Genomic DNA, 22263 nt, shown 5'->3' with positions numbered 1-22263 from the left:
TTAGGCTCAGAGTAAACACAATGTTTCTAAAAGTCATAGCTAAAGACATGGTCTTTTATATATGTATACATGTGTTTAGTTATTATTCATTTATTTAAGATAAAGATATGTTTAAGTAAGTCTTGCCCTGCAAGACTGGATTTTACATTTGCTACAATTTTTGGCTTAGATAAATATGTCTTTAAGTACAAGTATAAATGAGGCCTGTGAACCAGTAACAGTGGAGACCTCCTGCAAAATAGAAAAAAAAACTCTACCATATAAAATACAGAGCCATTCTCACTCTCTCCATGGAAGCAAAGGCTTTTATTTATCCCTTTGCAACTGACTTAAAATTTACTCACTTTAAAACTTTCAGTTATTTACAGATTCCCAATTCCTTATTTTAAATTTCAAAGTCTGACTCTTTCTGAAATCACTTTTTCCTTAAATTTGTGGCATGTTCATTGGTAGCAAAACATAAACTGAACTGATATAAACATATTCATAGTCTTCATATACCTATTTATTGTGAATGCCCACAACTTTTGGTATAGAAAAATCAATATGTTTGAGTACAGAGTGTTGCTCCAGACCTCACACACATCATGGTGAACATATAATACATTACTGTATATTCATATTACCTTTGTAAGATCTGAAAACTTCAGAAATCCAAGGGATACCTTGGTCAGAGGGTATAAGAAATTGGAGGCCAGTATCCATTTCTAAATATCTTTTACATGAAATATAAAATGTGTTTACTATTTTTATGCTAATGAGCATAATTTTGAAAGAGTGTCCCAGAGCAGCTAACAGGATTGTGACCCACGCACATATGGTCACCTTAGTTTTGATAAAGAAAGCAAGAATATACAATGGAGAAAAGACACTGTCTTCAATAAGTGGTGCTGGGAAAACTGGACAGCTACATGTAAAAGAATGAAATTAGAACACTCCCTAACACCATACACAAAAATAAACTCAAAATGGATTAGAGACCTAAATTTAAGGCCAGACACTACCAAACTCTTAGAGGAAAACATAAGCAGAACATTCCATGACATAAATCACAGGAAGATCCTTTTTGACCCACCTCCTAGAGAAATGGAAATAAAAACAAAAATAAACAAATGGGACCTAATGAAACTTAAAAGCTTTTGCACAGCAAAGGAAACCATAAACAAGACCAAAAGACCACCCTCAGAATGAGAGAAAATACTTGCAAATGAAGCAACTGACAAAGGATTTACCCCCAAAATTTACAAGCAGCACATGCAGCTCAATATCAAATAAACAACCTAATCCAAAAATGGGCAGAAGACCTAAATAGACATTTCTCCAAAGAAGATATACAGATTGCCAACAAACACATGAAAGAATGCTCAACGTCATTAATCATCAGAGAAATGCAAATCAAAACTACAATGAGGTATCACCTCACAGCAGCCAAAATGGCCATCATGAAAAAATCTACAAACAAATGCTGGAGAGGATGTGGAGAAAAAGGAACCCTCTTGCACTGTTGGTGGGAATGTAATTTGATACAGCCACTATGGGGAACAATATGGAGGTTCATTAAAAAATTAAAAATAGAACTACCAAAAGACCCAGTAATCCCACTACTGGGTATATACCTTGGGAAAACCATAATTCAAAAAAGAGTCATGTGTCAAAATGTTCATTGCAGCTCTATTTACAATAGCCAGGACATGGAAGTAACCTAAGTGTCCATCAACAGATGAATGGATAAAGAAGGTCTGGCACATATATACATTGGAATATTACTCAGCTATAAAAAAAATGAAATTGAGTTATTTGTAGTGAGGTGGATGGACCTAGAGTCTGTCATACAGAGTGAAGTAAGTCAGAAAGAGAAAAACAAATACCATATGCTAACACACATATATAGAATCTAAAAAAAAAAAATCATTCTGAAGAACCTAGGGGCAGGACAGGAATAAAGACACAGACGTAGAAAATGGACTTGAGGACACGGGGATTGGGAAGGGTAAGCTGGGACGAAGTGAGAGAGTGACATGGACATATATACACCACTAAATGTAAATTAGATAGCTAGTGGGAAGCAGACACATAACACAGTGATGTGATCAGCTTGGTGCTTTGTGACCACCTAGAGGGGTGGGATAGGAAGGGTGGAAGGGAGATGCAAGAAGGAGGGGATATGGGGATATATGTATACATATAGCTGATTCACTTTGTTATACAGCAGAAACTAACACTCCATTATAAAGCAATTATATTCCAATAAACTTGTTAGGAAAAAAAAGAACATTGCTTTGCAATCAAAAAAAGAAATTAAGAAAAAAAGAATTTCCTCTGTTTTCTGAATATCTATAGGAATGTAATAATAATGAAATCAGTCTGATAATTTAATTTTAATCATAGCATAAAAAAATAATGTGTATGGCATATTAGTTCAAATGTCATTGTTTGGGGGAATGGACTTTCCTCACTTTTTGCTCTGCTCAAGGCAGAATTCATGCTGCCTTATCTGGACTCTCATTCATCTGTTTTATAGGACATAATACATTGCCTGTGAAATGTGTGATTTTGAGATCATGTTCTTCCTCTCTAGTCAATGAGTGTCTCCATGTTCCAAATGTAGCTCTTTCCACCTTTGAATCCTCAGCACCAACAGAGCTTATAGCTCTTAATAAGGACCAAATGATTTTTTAAAATTTATACACAAACAAGTATCATAACAACCTATTTTATTTAAATTCACAGATCTGTTGAGTAAGACTGTACCCATCACTTCCTGATTTCATGTGATACACAATTATTATTTGTTGAAATCTGTATATAGAGTTGAGTGAAATTTTACATGATTAGCAAACAGTATATGCAGTGATTCTTTTCTTTCCTTTGTATTTCTTTTTTTTTTAAACTTTTTATTTTATATTGAAGTACAGTTGATTAATAATGTTGCATTAATTTCTGGTGTACAGCAAAGCGATTCAGTTATACATATACACGTATCTATTCTTTTTAAAATTATTTTCCCATTTAGGTTGTTACATAATATTGAGCAGAGTCCCTGTGCTATACAGTAGGTCCTTGTTGGTTATCCATTTTAAATATAGCAGTGTGTACATGTCAATCCCAAACTCCCTAAGTATCCCTTCCCTCCACCCTTCCCTCCTGGTAACCATAAGTTCATTCTCTAAGTTGGTGAGTCTGTTTCTGAAATAAGTTCATTTGTATAATTTCTTCTTAGATTCCACATTTAAGTTATATCATACAATATTTCTCTTTCTCTGTCTGACTTACTTCACTCAGTTTGACATTCTCTAGGTCCATCCATATTTCTGCAAGTGGCATTTTTCATTCTTTTTAATGACTGAGTAATATTCCATTGCTTATATGTACCACATCTTCTTTATCCGTTCCTCTGTTGACAGACATTTAGGTTGCTTCTATGTTTGGCTATTGTAAACAGTGTTGCAATGAACATTGGGGTGCATGTATCCTTTCAGACAATGTTTTTCTCCATATATATGCCCAGGAGTGGGATTGCAAGATCATATGGCAGCTCTATTTTTAGTGTCTGTTTAGTGCCCTAAATGTCTATTTAGAGCAGAAGAACTAAATAAACATTTCTCCAAAGAGACATACAGATAGGCAAGGGCACATGAAAAGATGTTCATCATCACTAATTATTAGATAAATGCAAATCAGAACTACAATGGGATATCCCCTTACACCAGTCAGAAAGGCCATCATCAAAAAATACACAAACAGTCAATGCTGGGGAGGGTGTGGAGAGAAGGGAACCCTCCTACACTGTTGGTGGGGATGTAAATTGGTAGAGCCACTATGGAGAACAGTAGGGAGGTTTCTTAAAAAACTAAAAATAAAGGACCCAATGATTTAATTACAGAAATACGAAGCTGATTTTTCAAAACAAAATATCTTCACAAAATATAAAATAAAACTGCAGCTTTTAACTTTTGAAAAAAAATTTTCCCAGTTTTATCGACATATAATCGACATACATCACTCTATAAGTTTGAGGTGTGCAGCTTAATGGTTTGACTTACAGATATTGTGAAATGATTATCACAATAAATTTAGTTAGTATCAATCATCTCATAGATACAATAAAAAGAGAAGGCATAAAAAGAAAAAAAAATGTTTTTTCCTTGTGATGAGAACTCTTAGAATTTATTCCCTTAATGCCTTTCAAATATATCATACAGCAGTGTTAACTATACATCCTTCCTACTAATTTATCTTGTAACTGGAAATTTGTACCTTTCAACTACATTCCTTGGAGATTTTTTTACATATATATGCTAAAGTTTCCTTGCTGTATAATTTTCCAAACTGATTTTGCTAAGATTTTACATATTTTCTATAGAATTCTATATATTTTTTATAGAATATCATCAATATAGAACAGAAAAAGTAAAGTAAGTATAATGGTAATTAATGGTCTTTGTCAGTTTGAATATGAAGATATTATTGTTATTATTATTGCTTATTGTTCTGATTCATATTTCAAATGTTCATGTTATGGATGTTAGTCACCTGCTCCAGGTGGAGTTAGGTGGTGTTTCTCTAGGCTTAAATAATACTCTAATATGTGATCAATCTTAGAAAATGTTCCTTTTACACTTGAGAAGAATATGTATTCTACTGCTGTTGGGTTGAATGTCACACACACACACACACTCACACACACACACACACACACACACACACACACACACACACACACACATATATATATACATAGCATGCATTTTGTCTATAGTGTTTTTCAATTCCTCTGTTTAATTATTGATATTCTGTATGGATGTTCTATCCATTATTGAAAGTATTGAAGTGTTCTACTATTACTGCATTACTATTTTTCCTTTAAGTTCTCTTTGCTTTATATATCTAGGTGCTCTGATGTTGAATGCATACGTTTTTAATTGTTATAGTTTTCTGATGAATTGACTTTTTTATTGTTATAAAATGTCCTTCTTTGTTTCCTGTGACAGGTTTTGGCTTAAAGTCTATTTCATGAAGTCTATTTTGTTTGATGTGAGTATAGCAACCCCTGCTCCTTTTTGGTTACAATTTTCATGGAATATCTTTTTCCATCTCCTCACTTACAGCCTATGTGTAAGCTTAAATCTAAAGTTAGTCACTGAGGGCTTCCTGGTGGTGCAGTGGTTGAGAGTCTGCCTGCCGATGCAAGGGACACGGGTTCGTGCACCGGTCCGGGAGGATTCCACATGCCGCGGAGCACCTGGGCCCATAAGCCATGGCCACTGAGCCTGTGCGTCCGGAGCCTGTGCTCCACAACAGGAGAGGCCACAGAAGTGAGAGGCCCATGTACCACAAAGAAAAAAACAAACAAAAACAAATAAAGTTAGTCACTGGTAGAAAGCCTATAGTGGGACCTTGTTTTTTTATCCATTCTTTCGATCTGTGTCTTTTGATTGGGAAATTTAATCCATTTACATTTAAAGTAATTATTAATAGGAAAAGATTTATTATTGTCATATGTTAGTTGTTTTCTGTTAGTCTTGTATTTCTTTTTTTGTCATTCCCTCTCTTTTTGTCTTCCTTTGTATCTTGCTACTTTTGTAAATTGGTATGCTTTGATTCTTTTCTCTTTTTCTTTTGTGCAACTTCTATAAGTAGTTTTATTTTATGGTTACATTGGGGCTTACATAAAATATCTTACATTTATAACAGTTTATTTTAAGCTGATAACAACTTATGGTCAGTGATAAACAAAAATGAAGGGTAGTTTTGCCAGGTGTTATAACCTTGTTTGATATTTTTTTCCCCAGGAATTTGAATATAACCTCCTATTCCCTTCTGGCCTGTAAGAATTCTGCTGAAAGAATCCACTGATAGTCTTATGGGTAGGGGATTTCACCTGTATATGATAATTTTCTTTCTCTTGCTGCTTTCAAAATTATCTTTTTTGTATTTGAATTTTGACAGTTTGATTCTTATATGTCTCCATGTGGATTCTTTGGTTTCGTATCATTTGGCCTTTTTCAGGCAACTTAGATTTGAACGACCCTTCCCTTCTCCAGATTTGGGGAGGTTTCAGCCATTATTTCTTTGAATAAACTTTCTGTTCATTCATCTCTTCAATTTCTATAATTCTCATAATGTGCATATTGGTCCACTTGATAATGTCTCTTAAGTCCCTTAAGCTTCCTTCACTCATCTTCATTCTTTTTTCATGTTGTTCCTCTGATTAAATTATTTCCCATGAACTGTTTTTGAGTTTACTGATCCTTTACTCTGCTTGACTTAGTATGCTGTTGAACCCTACAGTAAAATTTTCAGCATAATTATTGTGCTTTTCAGTTCTATTATTTTGGTTTGTTTGGTACTTTTAAAATTTTTCTATCTTTTTGTTGAAATGTTCACTTTGTTCATTTATTGTTCTCTTGACCTCAGTAAGCATATTTATGAGAGTTACTTTTTTTTTTTTTTTTGTGGTATGTGGGCCTCTCACTGTTGTGGCCTCTCCCATTGCAGAGCACAGGCTCCAGACGTGTAGGCTCAGCAACCATGGCTCATGGGCCTAGCTGTTCCACAGTATGTGGGATCTTCCTGGACCGGGACACAAACCTGTGTCCCCTGCATCAGCAGGCAGACTATCAACCACTGCACCACCAGGGAAGCCCATGAGAGTTACTTTTAATTGTCTCTTCAGGTAAACCTTCTAACTTTATTTCTTTTGGGTCAGTTTCTTATTCCTTCATTTGGAACATCTTTGCCTGACTCTTTACTTTTGTTGACTCTCTGCGTTGATATCTATACATTCAACAAAACAGGTCTCTCTCCCTGTCTTCAGGGACTGACCTCATACAGAAGTGAACCCCAACCAATAAGACTGGTCAAAGATTCTAAGGGTCTCTAACAATTCTTTACCAACCCCAAGAAGAGGCAAGTAGATGTGAATTTTGTCTGCTTACTCTGCACTGAAATGGGGGAGGGGGTAGCTATGGCATCTACCAGCCCAAGACACATCATCTCTGTCCTCTCCTGGGCATCTAGACTGTGACAGACCCATCAGCACTCCATTACTGGAAAGACAGATGATAGGTTTTTAGGCAGTCCTGGAAAAGTTGTGGCACTGGATGTATAAATCAATGCCTTCTTTCCTCAGGGGGAAGGTGAGACTTGGATTCTTTTTTTTTTTAATCTGCTTGCTCTATACTGAGAGGGGGTAGACTGTGCTGGACCCATCAGAGCTCAAAGACTGGCAAGACAGAAGATGATACTCTGGGGAGCTCCTTCAGAAAGCTGAGGCACTGGACATGAACCAATCTATTGTCTCCTTGGGTATAGCTGGGATATATGAGTCTCTTTCTGATCAGATGGCATGGCGCTAGGGACAAGTCTCTGGTGAGAGGATGTCCCATATCTCCCTATCAGCTTTGGTGCGTTGGTTTCACATTATTCCAGGGTTCAGAAGCATTTCAGTTAGTTTCCAATTTCTCATAAATGGAATTTGTCTTCGATTTATTGCTGTATCAGTGTGTGTGGGGGGTGAAGGAAGGTCTAGGGCTTTTTATTCTACCTTCTTTCTGATATCACTTCATGTTTCTTTTTATGTATTAGGAAAGTAGAGGAAAAAGTGGCTAGAGGATTTACTATCATACAGTTGGCTATTGGTTGAAATGGTGCAAAGATAATCACTCCTGGTTTCCAACTGAATTCTCTGACAACAAAAGTCTTGTAAGCTTTGTATACTATTAATCCATTCAATACCTCAGTATGTAATGCTTCTTCAGGGCTCTATTTAGCTTAAAAGAAGGGAATTTTTTGTACATTTAATTTCAGAGTTCTTTCTACAATTTTTTTTTTTTTATTGACCTTGTAGTTAACTAGAGTGTAATTTGGAGAGAAAAAAAGGATTGAAAAAAAAAGTGAAGTATTTCAGCTGGCAATGTAATTTCTATCACATTATTTCCAATTCACATAGATGTAGGGATGAGCAGAAAATGAAAACAGAACTGAGTCATTCAACTAAAACCAACTTAGTTTTACTGTAAGGCAATAGTCATAGCTTTGAATAGTCTTTTTGCTGATAATGCTTTAGTAAAAATAATAATACTTATTAAATTTATGAATGTTATTTAGAAAAGTTTTCTACTGAAATGAACAAGAACCTGACTTATTGTTCTAATTTTTGTATATAACTATAAGTGTGGGGCAATGCTTTTCTCTGCAAATAGAATAGACTGTGAGAAAATTTTTGATATAGATTGTTGTATACTAAATTTATTCAGTGATAAATTGTTTCCCTATAACTAATATTATACACTGATGTTTGAGTAGATTTTTAAAAATCTTATAATTGTGTTAAAATGATCATTAAATAATATACTGAATCAATTATAAAAGCTATTCTTTAAAGCCATAAATAGGATAACATAATTTAAACATATTAATTCATTTATCAATTAAAAATGTCATTTCATTTATCTCTGATTCTAATCCCCAAAATATTACCTTAAAAATTAAATTGAGGTTTGCCTTCTGATCTGCTTTTTTTTAAATGAAAGTCAACAAAATGCAAAAAAAAAAAAAAAAAAAAAAAAAAACACCAAGTTTTTCTTTTTTTGTTTTTGTTTTTTAATCTGTTGGTGAAATGTGATATCAACTAATCCAAATGTGTTAAATTGTTGGAAAGAGATTAAGAGACATCCAGTGTACCTATAATCTGCATTCTCTAATCTAATGCTTGAATGCACAATACTATGAGAATATATCTGTGGTAAATATACAGCTAGTTTATTTGGATACTAGTTATAGATTATGAAAATACTTTGATTTTAATTAATTTTCATATACTAGAAAGGCAATTATAAATGTTAATTTTAACTTTATTTGAATATTTTGAACAAGATATCACAGGATGTAATTATTTGCATTTTCATAAGCATTTGCAACTTATGGACATACGTTATTCACATTTTCTTGCATGTAAGAAAGCATGTAATTGTCAATACGGTATACACCATTTCATGACTATTAAAATTAACAGGGATACTTTATTCACAATTCATATCCTTCTTGAGAAAATTTTCACCACTGGATTATAATGCTTTTATATTATGTGGAGACCAAACCAAAAGAAAAAAGGCAGGGAGTATGTTTTTTCCCAATATATTGTTGATTTCTTTGTGTCTAGAAGCCAAACACACACACATGCAAAAGAAAAGGAAGATAATAATAAAAGAGAATAAAGTTGGCTTTTCCTATCTTTTACTGATTTTCCAGTTGAAAAATAAGGTGTGTGAGCAATAATTGCATGGCCTTGTGATAGAGACTGAGCAAAACTGCATTTCGTGGAAGAAAATCAGTTAGAGCACTGTTAAACATAAGCCTTCATTCAGAATGTTGCAACAAAAGATGACTCCAAAGGAGTATTCTAATTTTGGGGGAAAAAAATGGCACAATATTTTTAGAGCTTTAGCAAATGTGTCAAAGTTCAGCTACTTTCAAAGATAGTTGGTCAAAATGGTTCTCCAAAGAATTAGGAAACATTTTTGTAATTTAACAAGCATTAGGTGGGTAATTCAGTTTTAGCTAGGTGAGGGGAGTGGCACAGTGGCCAGGGCTAAGGTCAAGGGCAAGAGAAACCTTCATGAAATAGATGTAGGGACTAAAATCACACAAGAACCATCATGGAAAACTACAGTCATCATGTTCTTTTATAGACAGACCCTCTTCTTGTTTAGTGAAGAAATTGAGTGTCAGTGTTTCACATAAACAAGTTAATTTGAGAAATGTTCAATCATTCAGGGTCTTTTATAATTTTTATAAGGCATGAAGGGCTGCAACTCTACCATAAGACAAAATGATTATTTATTTTGTCTATGGTTGTTTCCTATATTAAACAATACACATTCCTACTTTAATCACTATCTTCTCATTAACTTAAAACATGTGTATCAGGGCTCTAGAAGACATTCTAACTTTGTAGCATTCATTCTCAGAGGAACATAAGGTCCTTCTGACCTTTTAATCTTCTAGCTTAATCTTTATGAAAATTGGAGAGGGAATAATGGATTTCCTCTTCTCCATTCTTCCTGCTATGAACCATACCTCCCTCTATCTCAGTCACAATTGTGCTGACATAGGGCTCCCTGAGGTGATGATTCTATGACTTCACTTATGAAAAGAGGGTAGGAATCACTAATTCAAACCCTCCACATACTATAAAATCATTATAATCCAGTGGTAAAGATTTTCTCAGGAAAAACATAATGATTCAAAATATGTGTTAATAATCTCTGAAATAAACTGTGCTTGTCATTGTTAATTTTTCAATTCTTCCAACTCAGCTCCAACATCACTTATTCAGAGAATAATACCTGGATTCATTTCCTATCTCTCACAAATACCAGGTCCTGTGTTCTGATCATAGGCTTTCATAGCATTACATTCATCTCCTTCAAATCACATGCTTATTAAAATGATTAAATTATTTGTTTAAAGTAGTTTTTCTTTACACATCATGCAATTAATGAGCACAAAAGTCATCTTTTCTACATTATCATTGCAGAGCACTGTTTCTGGCACATAGCCTATGGAAAATAAGAATCTATTATGAATAATATTTGTTTACTATTTTTTCTTTTCTGTGTCTTTTCCCAGATGACAGCTAATTCATATTCCCTATACTTATAGACAATTTTCTTTTCAAATGTTTTAATATCCCCAATATTTAAAGGAATAACAAAGTTATAAGGCATGTTAGGCAGGATTTTACTTCCCAGTTGTCTATATCTACACTGCATTTTTATTGCATACTTTCATTCATTGAATTTTTCTCTTTCAACTATAGTTAGTCATTAAAAGTGAACATTACTTGTTCTCACCTTTAGAAACTTTTCATAATTAGCATTAAAACTGAAAAAAAAAACTTTAGCTCAAGTTTAGTACATATTCATAATAATTCAGGTTATATTTCCTTTGACAAGTTAAGGATACTTCTGCTACTTTCTATTTTTGATACCAAATTATAGAAACTCCTTCTCACTGTAAGTTACAATATTTTATGGTCTTTTTAATTAGGGTTGGGTTTAAATGGACTTTTTTTTTTAGTTAAAACATTCTTGAACTTATACAGTGCTTAGCTGAATGTTTTTGTCCTGTGTTTTGCAGTTGACAGTGTTGCTAAGTTAGTGAAATACCAATGTTAAGAGAAATGTTAAGAGAAATACCAATGTTAACTTTTAAAGTTTAGAAATACCAATGTTAATTTTTAAAGTTTTAATTTTAATTAAAAATTAAAAGTCCAAACTGAAGTGAAATTTTGGAGTTATTTCAATTATTCTCTACAATTAAAACTTTCACTACAAATTTATCAATATTAGAAATAACATTGTGTGTCAGTTTGCATTTCAGTTAAGAAACACAAATAGTTGTATGTAAAACATTTATTCCATGGAATAAAAATGATTATACATTTTATGTATGTATCACAGTATAAGTAAAATTAACCATAGGACCTTGTTCAAGTGGGAATAAAAACATGAATCATGTCAACATTATGGTCATGACACTGACTAGAATATTTTTGATTTACTATTGCTCATGTATATAAATGTTATACAAACTATATAAGCTCTGATTTTTTTTTCTTTTTTTTAGAATAAAGGAAAGAAGAAATCATTTAAATCTGTCTGGAATTACTGGGAATATTTTTACTGAAGTGATATTTTCTTTGAAGACTATTTCACAGTGTTGTAAAAATGAAATAAGATTACACATACATAAGTTTGAGTACTGTATTTATATGGTAAGCATTCAATAAATATTGACTATCCTTTACTTTTAATTATTAAGCACACATTATCAGAAGTGCAAAAAACATGTGCAAGGTAAGGATCTTACAGGCCTTATGAAGGTAATCCTGTCATTCAATGTATACTTCAGTCCCTCCAAATTGAAGGCACTCAGCATTTTCATAGGCCTCACTCACACTCTTACTACTTTTCTTGTGTCATTGAGCCTCGGCACATGTTTGTTTGACAACAGTGTTTGGGTATTCCTTCTCTGCCTAACTAGACTGAAAACTCCACAATGACAGGAATTTATTTTAGCTCTTTATTTCACTGCCGAAGGTCCAGTGCCTAAAGCAGCATCTGGCATATGTTTGCCTAATCTTTGAAAACTCCTATTACAGAGGCTCTATTGTTATCCTCATTTAATTGAGAGGTAACTGAGGCAGCAAGAGGTTAAGTGACTTGCACAAGGTCACAAAAATAGGTCACCAGAAGACTTTTCAAGATAAATTGCATGATGCTCACATTAAGAAATACTTGCAAAATTAAAATTTTGTTTGTATAAGAAAAATGCCAGAAGTGTATGTGTGTGGGGGCGAGGGGGTTAATAAAAGAGAAAAATAAAAACTCAGACAACATGATTAAGATAAAAAAAAATCTTTAGAGTCATTTTGAGATGGCAAATAATGATATAAATGTTTAGAAAAGAATGTGGGTTGACTTCTGTTTCCTGCAATATAGTAGACTGACACTTCTCCAGAAAAAAACTAAACCTCTTGGTTTAAAAACATTTTCAATATCATCTTAAATGCAGCTATAAATTGTCAAGAAAGGAAGGGAAACTTAAATGAGTATAAGAACTCAGAAAAGTAGACTGAGCCCTGAAGCTTGTTTTAGTCTTGCAGGCACTTTGATGAACCTATTGAATTTCACACCAGTGTTCAAGGTTCACTGTGTTCAAGAGGAATTGAAGACAAAGCCAAGGGCCTGTCCAAGTGTAGTGTTGAAAACTCTACCATAGAGCTAGAATCTCTGATGAGAAAATGGCAGGTTAAAATTGAACTAGAAAAAAAAAATCATGCTTTACCCAGGAGAAACTAAGAACAAAAAAAATCCATTTTAAACCTTGGTGCATGGTAGAGGGCAAAACAAGATTCTCTGATAGTTTGGAATCAAGTTGACTTGATTTTTCATCTCAAATTCATATTATCCAATATTTCCAAAAAAATAAAAAGGCTAAGCTTAGTCATATCTGACTTTAGGAGACCCACATACATGACAGATGCCAATGCAAACCTATTTTTGAGGAACACACACCATCTCAGTTTTCAAGCTCTAGCACCAAGAAAATTCCATATAATTGGCATACACATATTATTTTAAAGAAAATGAAAAACTCCCATTCTATCACTAAACAGACAAGAAATCAAGAAACCAAAGAATCAATAAGAGACAACAGGACAAAAAAAACTGGAATCACAAGCATGAAGACAAGAGATTTTGGAATTAACAAAGAATATTAAGTAATGTATTATGATTCAAAAATTAAAGGTGATAATTAATATAATGGGTAAATGGCTATCATATGTGTAAAGGAACCCAAACAAATCTACTAGAAACACACACATACACATACACATGTGTGTGTCTAGTGGTGTGAGTAGAGGAGTCTTGGTTCCATGATCCAAGGAGACAGAGGCTCCCTGAGTTGGGTGCCTCTTGTGGTACATTTCCTGTAGGTGCCCCCAGGTTTCTGGTGTCTCTGCATGAGGGAGGAGGTATTCAAGCCTAACAGGGAAGCAGAGTGCTTTCCAGATTCAGCATTTATGGCAGGATCCCCCTTGCGGGTCCTGACAGGCCTCCCAATGTCTTTGGGTATTTCCTTTCTCCACCTAGAGACTCTTAGTGACTGGACAGCTCCAACAGGAAATCACACCACAACAAACAGTCCACACTAGACAGAAAGTGTCTGCATGCCTGTGGCCAGAGAATCCCTTCCCCAAGCTAAGACTCGTTGACCTGGTGACACTGACAAATGGGATCCCACTACAGTAAGCTTCCCGGCCCAGGAATACTCTTAGTTATGGTGGGATGAAGGCTTCCTTCTCCACCTACAAGCACATGTGCCAGGTGGTCTGACCTAGGGAACTCTCATCTGTCCCCACAGGCAGCACCAGCAGGAACAAGTATTATAGATTCCCAGTGGGGTCAGATTGAACAAACTCACCAAAATGGCACGTCAAATTAAATTTTCTTTGGAAACACAGAACACAAAAACAGGTCAGAATCCACATTTTAAACCTAAAAGGAGTGATTGCCTGAAAAAAATAAAAGATTCAAATTATACCTAGAATATCCTAACGTAATAAAGTGTCAATGATTCAGTAAAAAATTACCCATCATACCAAGAATCAGGAAAATGGAAACTTGAATGAGAAAGGAAAATCAACTGACACCAATGACAATATGAATCAGATACTGGAATTATCTGACAGGGATTTTCAAGCAATGGTCATAAAAATGCTTCAACAAGAAATTACTTTCAAAAATAAAAAGTAGATAATTTCAGCAAATAAAGAGGAAATTATTATGAAAATAATGAAATTCCCACAGAAGAGAAAAATACAACTAAAATTTTTAAAGTTATATATTACTGAATAGGTTCACCAGTGGAGTTAAAATGACAGAGAATAGAAGCTGTGAATTTAAGAAAAGATCAGTAGAATTAATCCAATATGAAAAATAGAATTTAAAAATGAAAAGGGACTCTAGGATGTATAGAACAATAACAAAATATCCAATATTTGTATTATCAGAGTCCAAGAAAGAAAGAAAGAAAGAAAGAAAGAAAGACAGAAAGAAAGAAAGAAAGAAAGAAAGAAAGAAAGAAAGAAAGAAAGAAAAATGAGGACAAATGAGTATTTGAAAAAATAATGGCTGATAACTTCCTAAATTCAGAAAACTACATAAACTTACAGATTAGAAAATGGAAAAATGACTTGAACAGACATGTTGCCAAAGTTTATACAGATTGCAACATAAAAATATGTTCGACATCATTAGGCAATAAGGAAATGTAAATTAAAAACAAAATGAGATATCACTACAAACCTATCAAATGGCTAAATTTTATTTTTAAATGACAACACCAAATGCTGCAGAGGACATGGAGAAACTGGATCACTCATATATTGCTGGTGGAAATGTAAAATGGTAAAACCCCTCTGGAAAAGAGTTTTAAAGTTTCTTATAAATCTTAACATGAAATTACCATTTGACCTAGTAGTGTTATTTTGGCATTTATTGCATACAAGTAAAAACTTATGTTCACACAAAAACCAGTACATAAATGCTCATAGCAGCTTTATTCATATTATCCTCAATGGAAACAACACAGATGACTTTTTATAAGTGAATTGCTAAACAAATTCTGGTACATTCACAACAAGGAAGACATACAGATGATATATAAGCAGCTTGGATGAAACTCCAGGAAATTATTCTGAGTGAAAAGAAGTCAATCCAAAAAGGTTACATACTATGTGATTCTATTTACTTAATATTTTGAAAATTATAGAAATCGGTAACATTATTCGATTAATATTTTTTACAGGTTAGGCACAGATATAGGGTTAGTAGAGAGATGAGCTGGTTATAAAAAGCAACAAGAGAGACTCTTGTGAACCTACACATGTGAAAAAATTGCATGTAATTAAGTACACACATATGCACACAAATGGGGACAAATAAAACTGGGGAAATCTGAAATAGGTCAGTGGAGTTAAAAATGTCAATATCCTGGTGATATTGTACTAGAGTTTTGTAAGATATTACTTGCGGGAAAACTGGGTAAAATTTACATAAGCTCTCTCTGTATTATTTCTTACAACTGCATGTGAATCTGTAATTATTATTATATGCCAACTTTAGCTCAATAGAGCTGTTAAAATAGTATTAAAGTATTAACGTATGCATATAATACTTCTTTTATTCAATATATCAGTTTGTAAATACAGAAAACAATATTTACAAAAAATCAACTGATTCTTAAATCCTGGATAACAGATGTTTAATGGTTCTAAATTTTGTAGTAATATAATAATATTTCTGTAATTTGTAGTGATGTAGTGAAGAATTTTTTAAAATACCTTCCTCTGGAGTGGGTAATTTTTTGTCAAGAGCAGAGTCTATCCACCAATTATTTTGGGAATATTCACATAAAACATTTTGAGCAGTATAACAGGCAAAATATTTGAGTACAGTTTTGAAAATACTTTTTAAATGAAAATTTCCTCCTGGCTGCCCTCTGAAAAAGATGAAGTCATATTATTAAATAATTCAGGAAAGTCACTGCTGTAGATTCAAAGATGATATGGTCCAAATGTGATGTTTTAGGAAAATAAATTCCTGTATAAACAAAGTTTAAGACTTCTGGAACTTAACATCTCAGTTGTGTGAGCTATCAAACATTTCAAGCAAGCTTTGATCAAAGGCTAGATTTGTGTCATGGCTGAATTCATTGAGAGCTTTCATTAAATCCAGCATTTTATGCTGTAATTAAAAAGAAGTGCACATATTGTATATATCAGGCAAGCTGGTGGCAGAGTTGACATTCTTATTACAACATTTGAAAACCCAATATTCTTCAAAAGAAAAATGGATTACAGTGGTAGGGTGGCACTCATAATTTGATGAAGGGTTTGACTCTTTATTTTTATATAAGATTCAATAAGTAAGAAGTAGAATATTTTGATTTAGGGCTGTAATGAAAATAAGTATGTGTACAGAAAATTTAGATGAGTATGTACCAAACATTCCTAAATAAATAGAATATATACTTCTTTCTCTATAAATTGTTTACTCTTTGCACAGTAATCTACTAAGGAGATATTTTGGTATATATCCTATTTTGATCTTTATTTATATTTTAAGGATATTTTATATTAGCAAAATAAGTTTAAGATAAATTAAGACAAACATATAATAGTTTATTTCAATTAAGTGTATTTTGATTGTTGGAGTAGATGACATTTTAAAGTAATTACATCATTATTTTATATCAGTGACAAACATCTTCAGAATTATTATAACATGACTTTATTAATTCTAATTTAAAATGTGTATATATGATACACCCTTTTATTTTTAAATTTTGTATTGAGGCAAAAGTCACATATCATAAAATAAACATTTTAAAGTGTATGATTCACTTAGTATGTTTAAAAAGTATAAGCCACGACCTCTATAAAAATATTTTCATAGCAACAAAAGAAAACCCCATGCCAATTACCAAGTCACTTCCTGTTCTCCCCTCTCTCTATGCAATCATTAATCTGCTTTTGGTCTGTTACTTATGAACTTACCTATTCTGGATATTCCATATACATGGTCACTCAATATGTGACCTTTTGTGTCTGGCTTCTTTTACTTAGCATATTGCTTTTGAGATTCAACTATTTCATAGCCTATCCCAGTTCATTCTAAATTATCCATTGCATAAATATACCACATTTTTGTTTATCCACTCATCAATTGATGAACATTTGCATTGTTTCCACCCTCGATTATTGTAATGAGTAGTACTATAAACACTTGCGCATAAGTTTTTGTTTGAATTCATGTTTTTAACTCTTCTGATTATATAACTAAGAGTAGAATTTCTGGGTCATATGGTAGTTATATGTTTAACTTTTTCAGGAACTGCCAAACTCTTTCCACAGAGCTGTGCCATTTTGCATCCCCATTAGCAACATATGATGGTTTCGATTTTTTTTACATCCTCCCAACACTTGTTGTTTTGTTTTGTAGATAATTAGCCATCCTATTGGGTATAAAGTGGTATCTCATTACAGTGTTGGTGTACGGTCCCCTAATGACTAATAACAATCGACCATTATTCATGTGATTGTTGACCTTTAACCTTCTCTGGAGAAATGACAATTCATATCTTTTTCCATTTTTTAATTGTTTTTTTTTCACGTTTTGTTCCTGAATTGTAAGAGTGCTTTATAGGTTCTGAATAATAGAGCCTTATCAGATGTATGATTTCCAAATTAATTTTCTTGTATACTATGGGTTGTCTTTTCACTCTCTTGATAATGTACTTTGATGCACAAAAGTTTTTGATTTCCAGTTTATTAATTTTTCTCTTGTTTCTTGTGTTTTTGGTGTCATATCTAAGAAATTGCTAAATCTAAGATCATGAAGCTTTTTTTTTTTTTTTGGAATTAATGTGTATCCCTTAGAGTTTTTTTTTTTTTTTTTTTTAGATGTTGGGGGTAGGAGTTTATTAATTAATTTATTTATTTTTGCTGTGTTGGGTCTTCGTTTCTGTGCAAGGGCTTTCTCCAGTTGTGGCAAGCGGGGGCCACTCTTCATCGTGGTGCACAGGCCTCTCACTATTGTGGTCTCTCTTGTTGCGGAGCACAGGCTCCAGACGCACAGGCTCAGTAGCTGTGGCTCACGGGCCTAGTTGCTCTGCGGCATGTGGGATCCTCCCAGACCAGGGCTTGAAACCGTGTCCCCTGCATTAGCAGTCAGATTCTCAACCACTGAGCCACCAGGGAAGCCCTAAGATCATGAAGCTTTATCCCTTTTCTTTCTTCTAAAAGTTTACACCCTTTTTTAAAAATTTTATTATTAATTTTTAAAGACTTTATTGAATTCATTACAATATCGCTTCTGTTTTATGTTTTAGTTTTTTGGCCACGAGGCATGTGGGATCCTAGCTCCCCGACCAGGGATCGAACCTGAATCTCCTTCATTGGAAGGTGAAATTTCAACCACTGTATGGCCAGGGAAGTCCCCCCTTTTATTTTTAATTAAACATCTTACATATCTAAATGCATTGTTACATTTAGAGTAAATATATTTTAAAATTCTTATGAAATTTATATTAGATTTTGTATATTGTCATCTTTGCATTTTTTTTCCTTGATAAATTATCTAATACCTGTTATATATTTATTTACCTTACATTGTGCAAACATCTTCTTTTAGAGCAGAGGAAAACTTTTAGTGGTTTGTGACCCACCTGGTTTTGACCCAAGGATTTCTGAAGTCCTATGTCTATTTTTCTGTTATCATAAACTTCTTTTACTCTCAAAATATTGATTAGTAAATTCCAGTTTATGGCTGAGAATGTGACTCTGAAGCTTTGTGTGGCATATTTTCTGTTTACCCTTCTATGGTCACTTTCCATCCTTCTCACCCTAGAAGCAAGAAAACAGCTTGCTAATCCTGTGGTCTCAGGTTGGATTTAATCAATTGAGAGACCAAGTAAGAGACCAGAGAGTGGGAGAGTGGGAGAAATAGAGTCAGGATTTTCACTCCTACTGATTTCTTACTTCAGGTTATTGGGCTGACTGCTTTTGGGTAAGTTTTTTGTCAAGTGATGCTCTCCACACAAGTCTCTCTCTCACTCTCTCTCTCTTTCTGTCTCTCTGTCTCTGTCTCTCTTTCCTCTCTCCCTCTCTCCCTGTCTTCTCTGTTTTGATAAATCACACTTGCCCTTTGACCTTTCGATAATGTTGGTTCCCTGTTATCACATCTCTTTGTCAGGTGTCTCTGACTGGTAGGACCAGTCAGATTTTCTTATATTAATACCATACCTAGCACATAAGCTGGAACAGTGTCTTTGACGTGTAGAGGCATTTGCTAATGGAAAAATACCCGCCCAAATGAAATCACTATTAATAACATAAAGTTATTTTAAAACAATATGACAACAATTTTCCTTATTACATGCTTTGAAATATAAAGGAAAATAAAAGATAGCACCCAATGTTTCTGAGGCTAAGGGAAACAAATTATTCAGGAATTAGTTGACATTCCTGAATTCTAAAAATAAAACATTATACTTACCTTGGAGAATGGTTGTAAGAATTATGTAAGTTATTACATGTTAAGGATTTCACACAAAGGCTGGCATTCAGGAAGCAAACAATAAATATTATATGTCATTACTATTCTTCTTTCTCCATTAAAGCCTAGCTTTAGAACACTGATTTTTAATCAGGGATTCATGTGAGAATCACCTGTTAAACTTTCTGTGATTACACTTATACCTATTCCTTTATAAAATTTCTTTTGTTACATGAGGAAATACTTAAAATATATTGTAAATAAATAAAAGAAAATTATAATATTTATTGTCTAATTGCTTTTTAGACTATGTAGATTTCTTGATGAACAATGAAGATTGAAAACTCATGTCAATGACAAAAAAAGGAATTTCTAAAATAATAAATCCCCCAATCAGAAAAAAAAAAAAAAAGATTACTTTTGACCTTTACAGATTTGGCAATATTTTTATAAGAGAATCCCAAACAGGTAGAAAAAGAGTCTTTTAGTAATTAAAACAAAAAAAAAACAAAACAAACAACTCCAGCAAATGGCCAGAAAATTATTGTGTGATAACTTGCATAGATGCAAATAATCTCTGATAGTGAGTTACCAAAGGGAATTTGAAAGTTCATTATGACAGAAACTCCTAGAGTTAGAAACAAACAGATGATCTCAGTTCTGCAATGATATCATGATAATAGACTCATTCTAAAGTCCTTGCTATTACTGAATTTAAATCTGGTTTGTATTGAACATTCCTTCAATCTAGCATATTAGTAGCTATTTTCTAAAGAGACAATTGATTCCTGTGTACAAATTTACCAATTAAAAAATTGAAACTTTGAAGCCATTTAATTTTATCCATCTGAACAAATACCATTTGCCAATCTTCTTTGTGAAATTAACCAAGTTGTAGCAGTATCAGATCAACCCAAGTGAAACTTTCTGCCGGTCAATGTTATCAGCTTCCCTTTTCTCAAGTTTCTGTACTGATTTTTTTCCTTATGTTTTGCATTACTTAGTAGTTTTGCACTTTGCACTTATTAATTAGCTTATTTACTTAAATAATATGCCTTTTAGTGCCTATTATGTACCAAAAGTAAATAGGATTAAAAAAAGAAATAAACACAGATCCTTTCTTCCAGTCAGTAACATTCTTTCAAGAGAAAACAAAATACAGGAAAATGTGTGCTTGAAAAAGATACAACAATAATATTTGTAAGCTCCAGCCCCCACCTCAAAATATATACCTTATTATAAGTCCTTTGTTTGCTGCGAAGAATGATAGATATAGCAAAAGAACAAAAGTGCTGAAAGACCCAAATGGGATATCTTGTTTATAAAGGCAGGCGCCACAAAAGATGTAGCTGCTTCATTAGGGAAATGTCAGTCCAGAGAGGTGAACCCAGTGGCTGGTGTCTAAGGTGAATACTTGAAGAGAAAGTATCTATTGGGGATTTTATGAGCTTCTTTCTTGCTTATTTGTTTTAACTTAGTTTAGATTTGTTTTAATATGTGATTTAAAACTCCTCAGTCAGGCTACAAATCAAGCAAAATGTATAAGGTTCCCAAATTACTTGTGAAGAATAATTAATTGTTCCTATCTTAAGTAGAGCTTATATCTATTACAGACTCAAAGATATTGAAGGAACATACAAGACTGAGTCAGATTTTAAACTACCAGAGTAGCTCCCTGCTTTATTCCCTGCTTTATTCTACACAGTCAAAGGAAGCTGTCCTTCTCAACCAAAACGTTGCCAGGCACCCTTATTACTCAGGAATGAAGGCAGAGACATTTGGCCAAAGAAAAGAGGCTCTTTAATTAATTTAGTAACTTAGATATCATTCATTATTTTGGTGGGAAAGGAGGTTGTTAATGTCACAGGAGGAAAAGAAAGATTATAGTAGATAAAAAGGGGTGTTAATATGAGAAAATGAGGATGCATCATTAACCATTTTAGATATATTGCTATGAAAGAGATGAGAGAAATGATATATCCAGTGCAGGATGTGGGATCAAGGTAACTATTGTTTTGTTTTGTTTGTTTGTTTTTAACTATGTATGCTTTTCTTTTTATGTACATACTTGAACATATTCACTAATCCAATAGGAAAAATCCAGTTATTAGGGTTTACTAAAAATGAAGAGACAGAAGGAAAAAATCTAGAGTGTGAGAATCTAAAGAAGGTGGGGGAATGAAATTCAAATCATAGGCAGAGGAAGTAGATTTAAATTGGAAGAGGAGCACATTTTCTATCCTAACAGAAAGAAGATTAGAATGGATACAGTGGTACTCTCCACTACAGTGTCAGTTCCACCTTGGTTCCCGAACTAATTATTATTGAGGGAGGAAGGCTGTAAAACAAAACAAAGCAAAACAAAAAAAATGGTCAACATTGTATCTGTCAATGTAGGAGTCTTCAAGAATATTGCCTCTTTCTGTTCTTTTCCTTCATTCCCCCTTACCATTTTTTCTTCCTTCTTTTCCACATTAATTTCAAACACAGTGCATAAAATATGCATCTTGAAATTTCCTTTTAAAGACATGCCCCATCTTTCTATCTGTATGTTCAAGCTAAACATAATATCATGGATCACTCTTTCTAGTATCTTAATTCAGATTTTTAGCTCTATAATTGACATCCATTGATA

Source organism: Tursiops truncatus, chromosome 18 (genome assembly GCF_011762595.2).
Source record: "Tursiops truncatus isolate mTurTru1 chromosome 18, mTurTru1.mat.Y, whole genome shotgun sequence".
NCBI classification, from domain to species: Eukaryota; Metazoa; Chordata; class Mammalia; order Artiodactyla; family Delphinidae; genus Tursiops; species Tursiops truncatus.
This window is presented reverse-complemented; position numbering follows the sequence as displayed.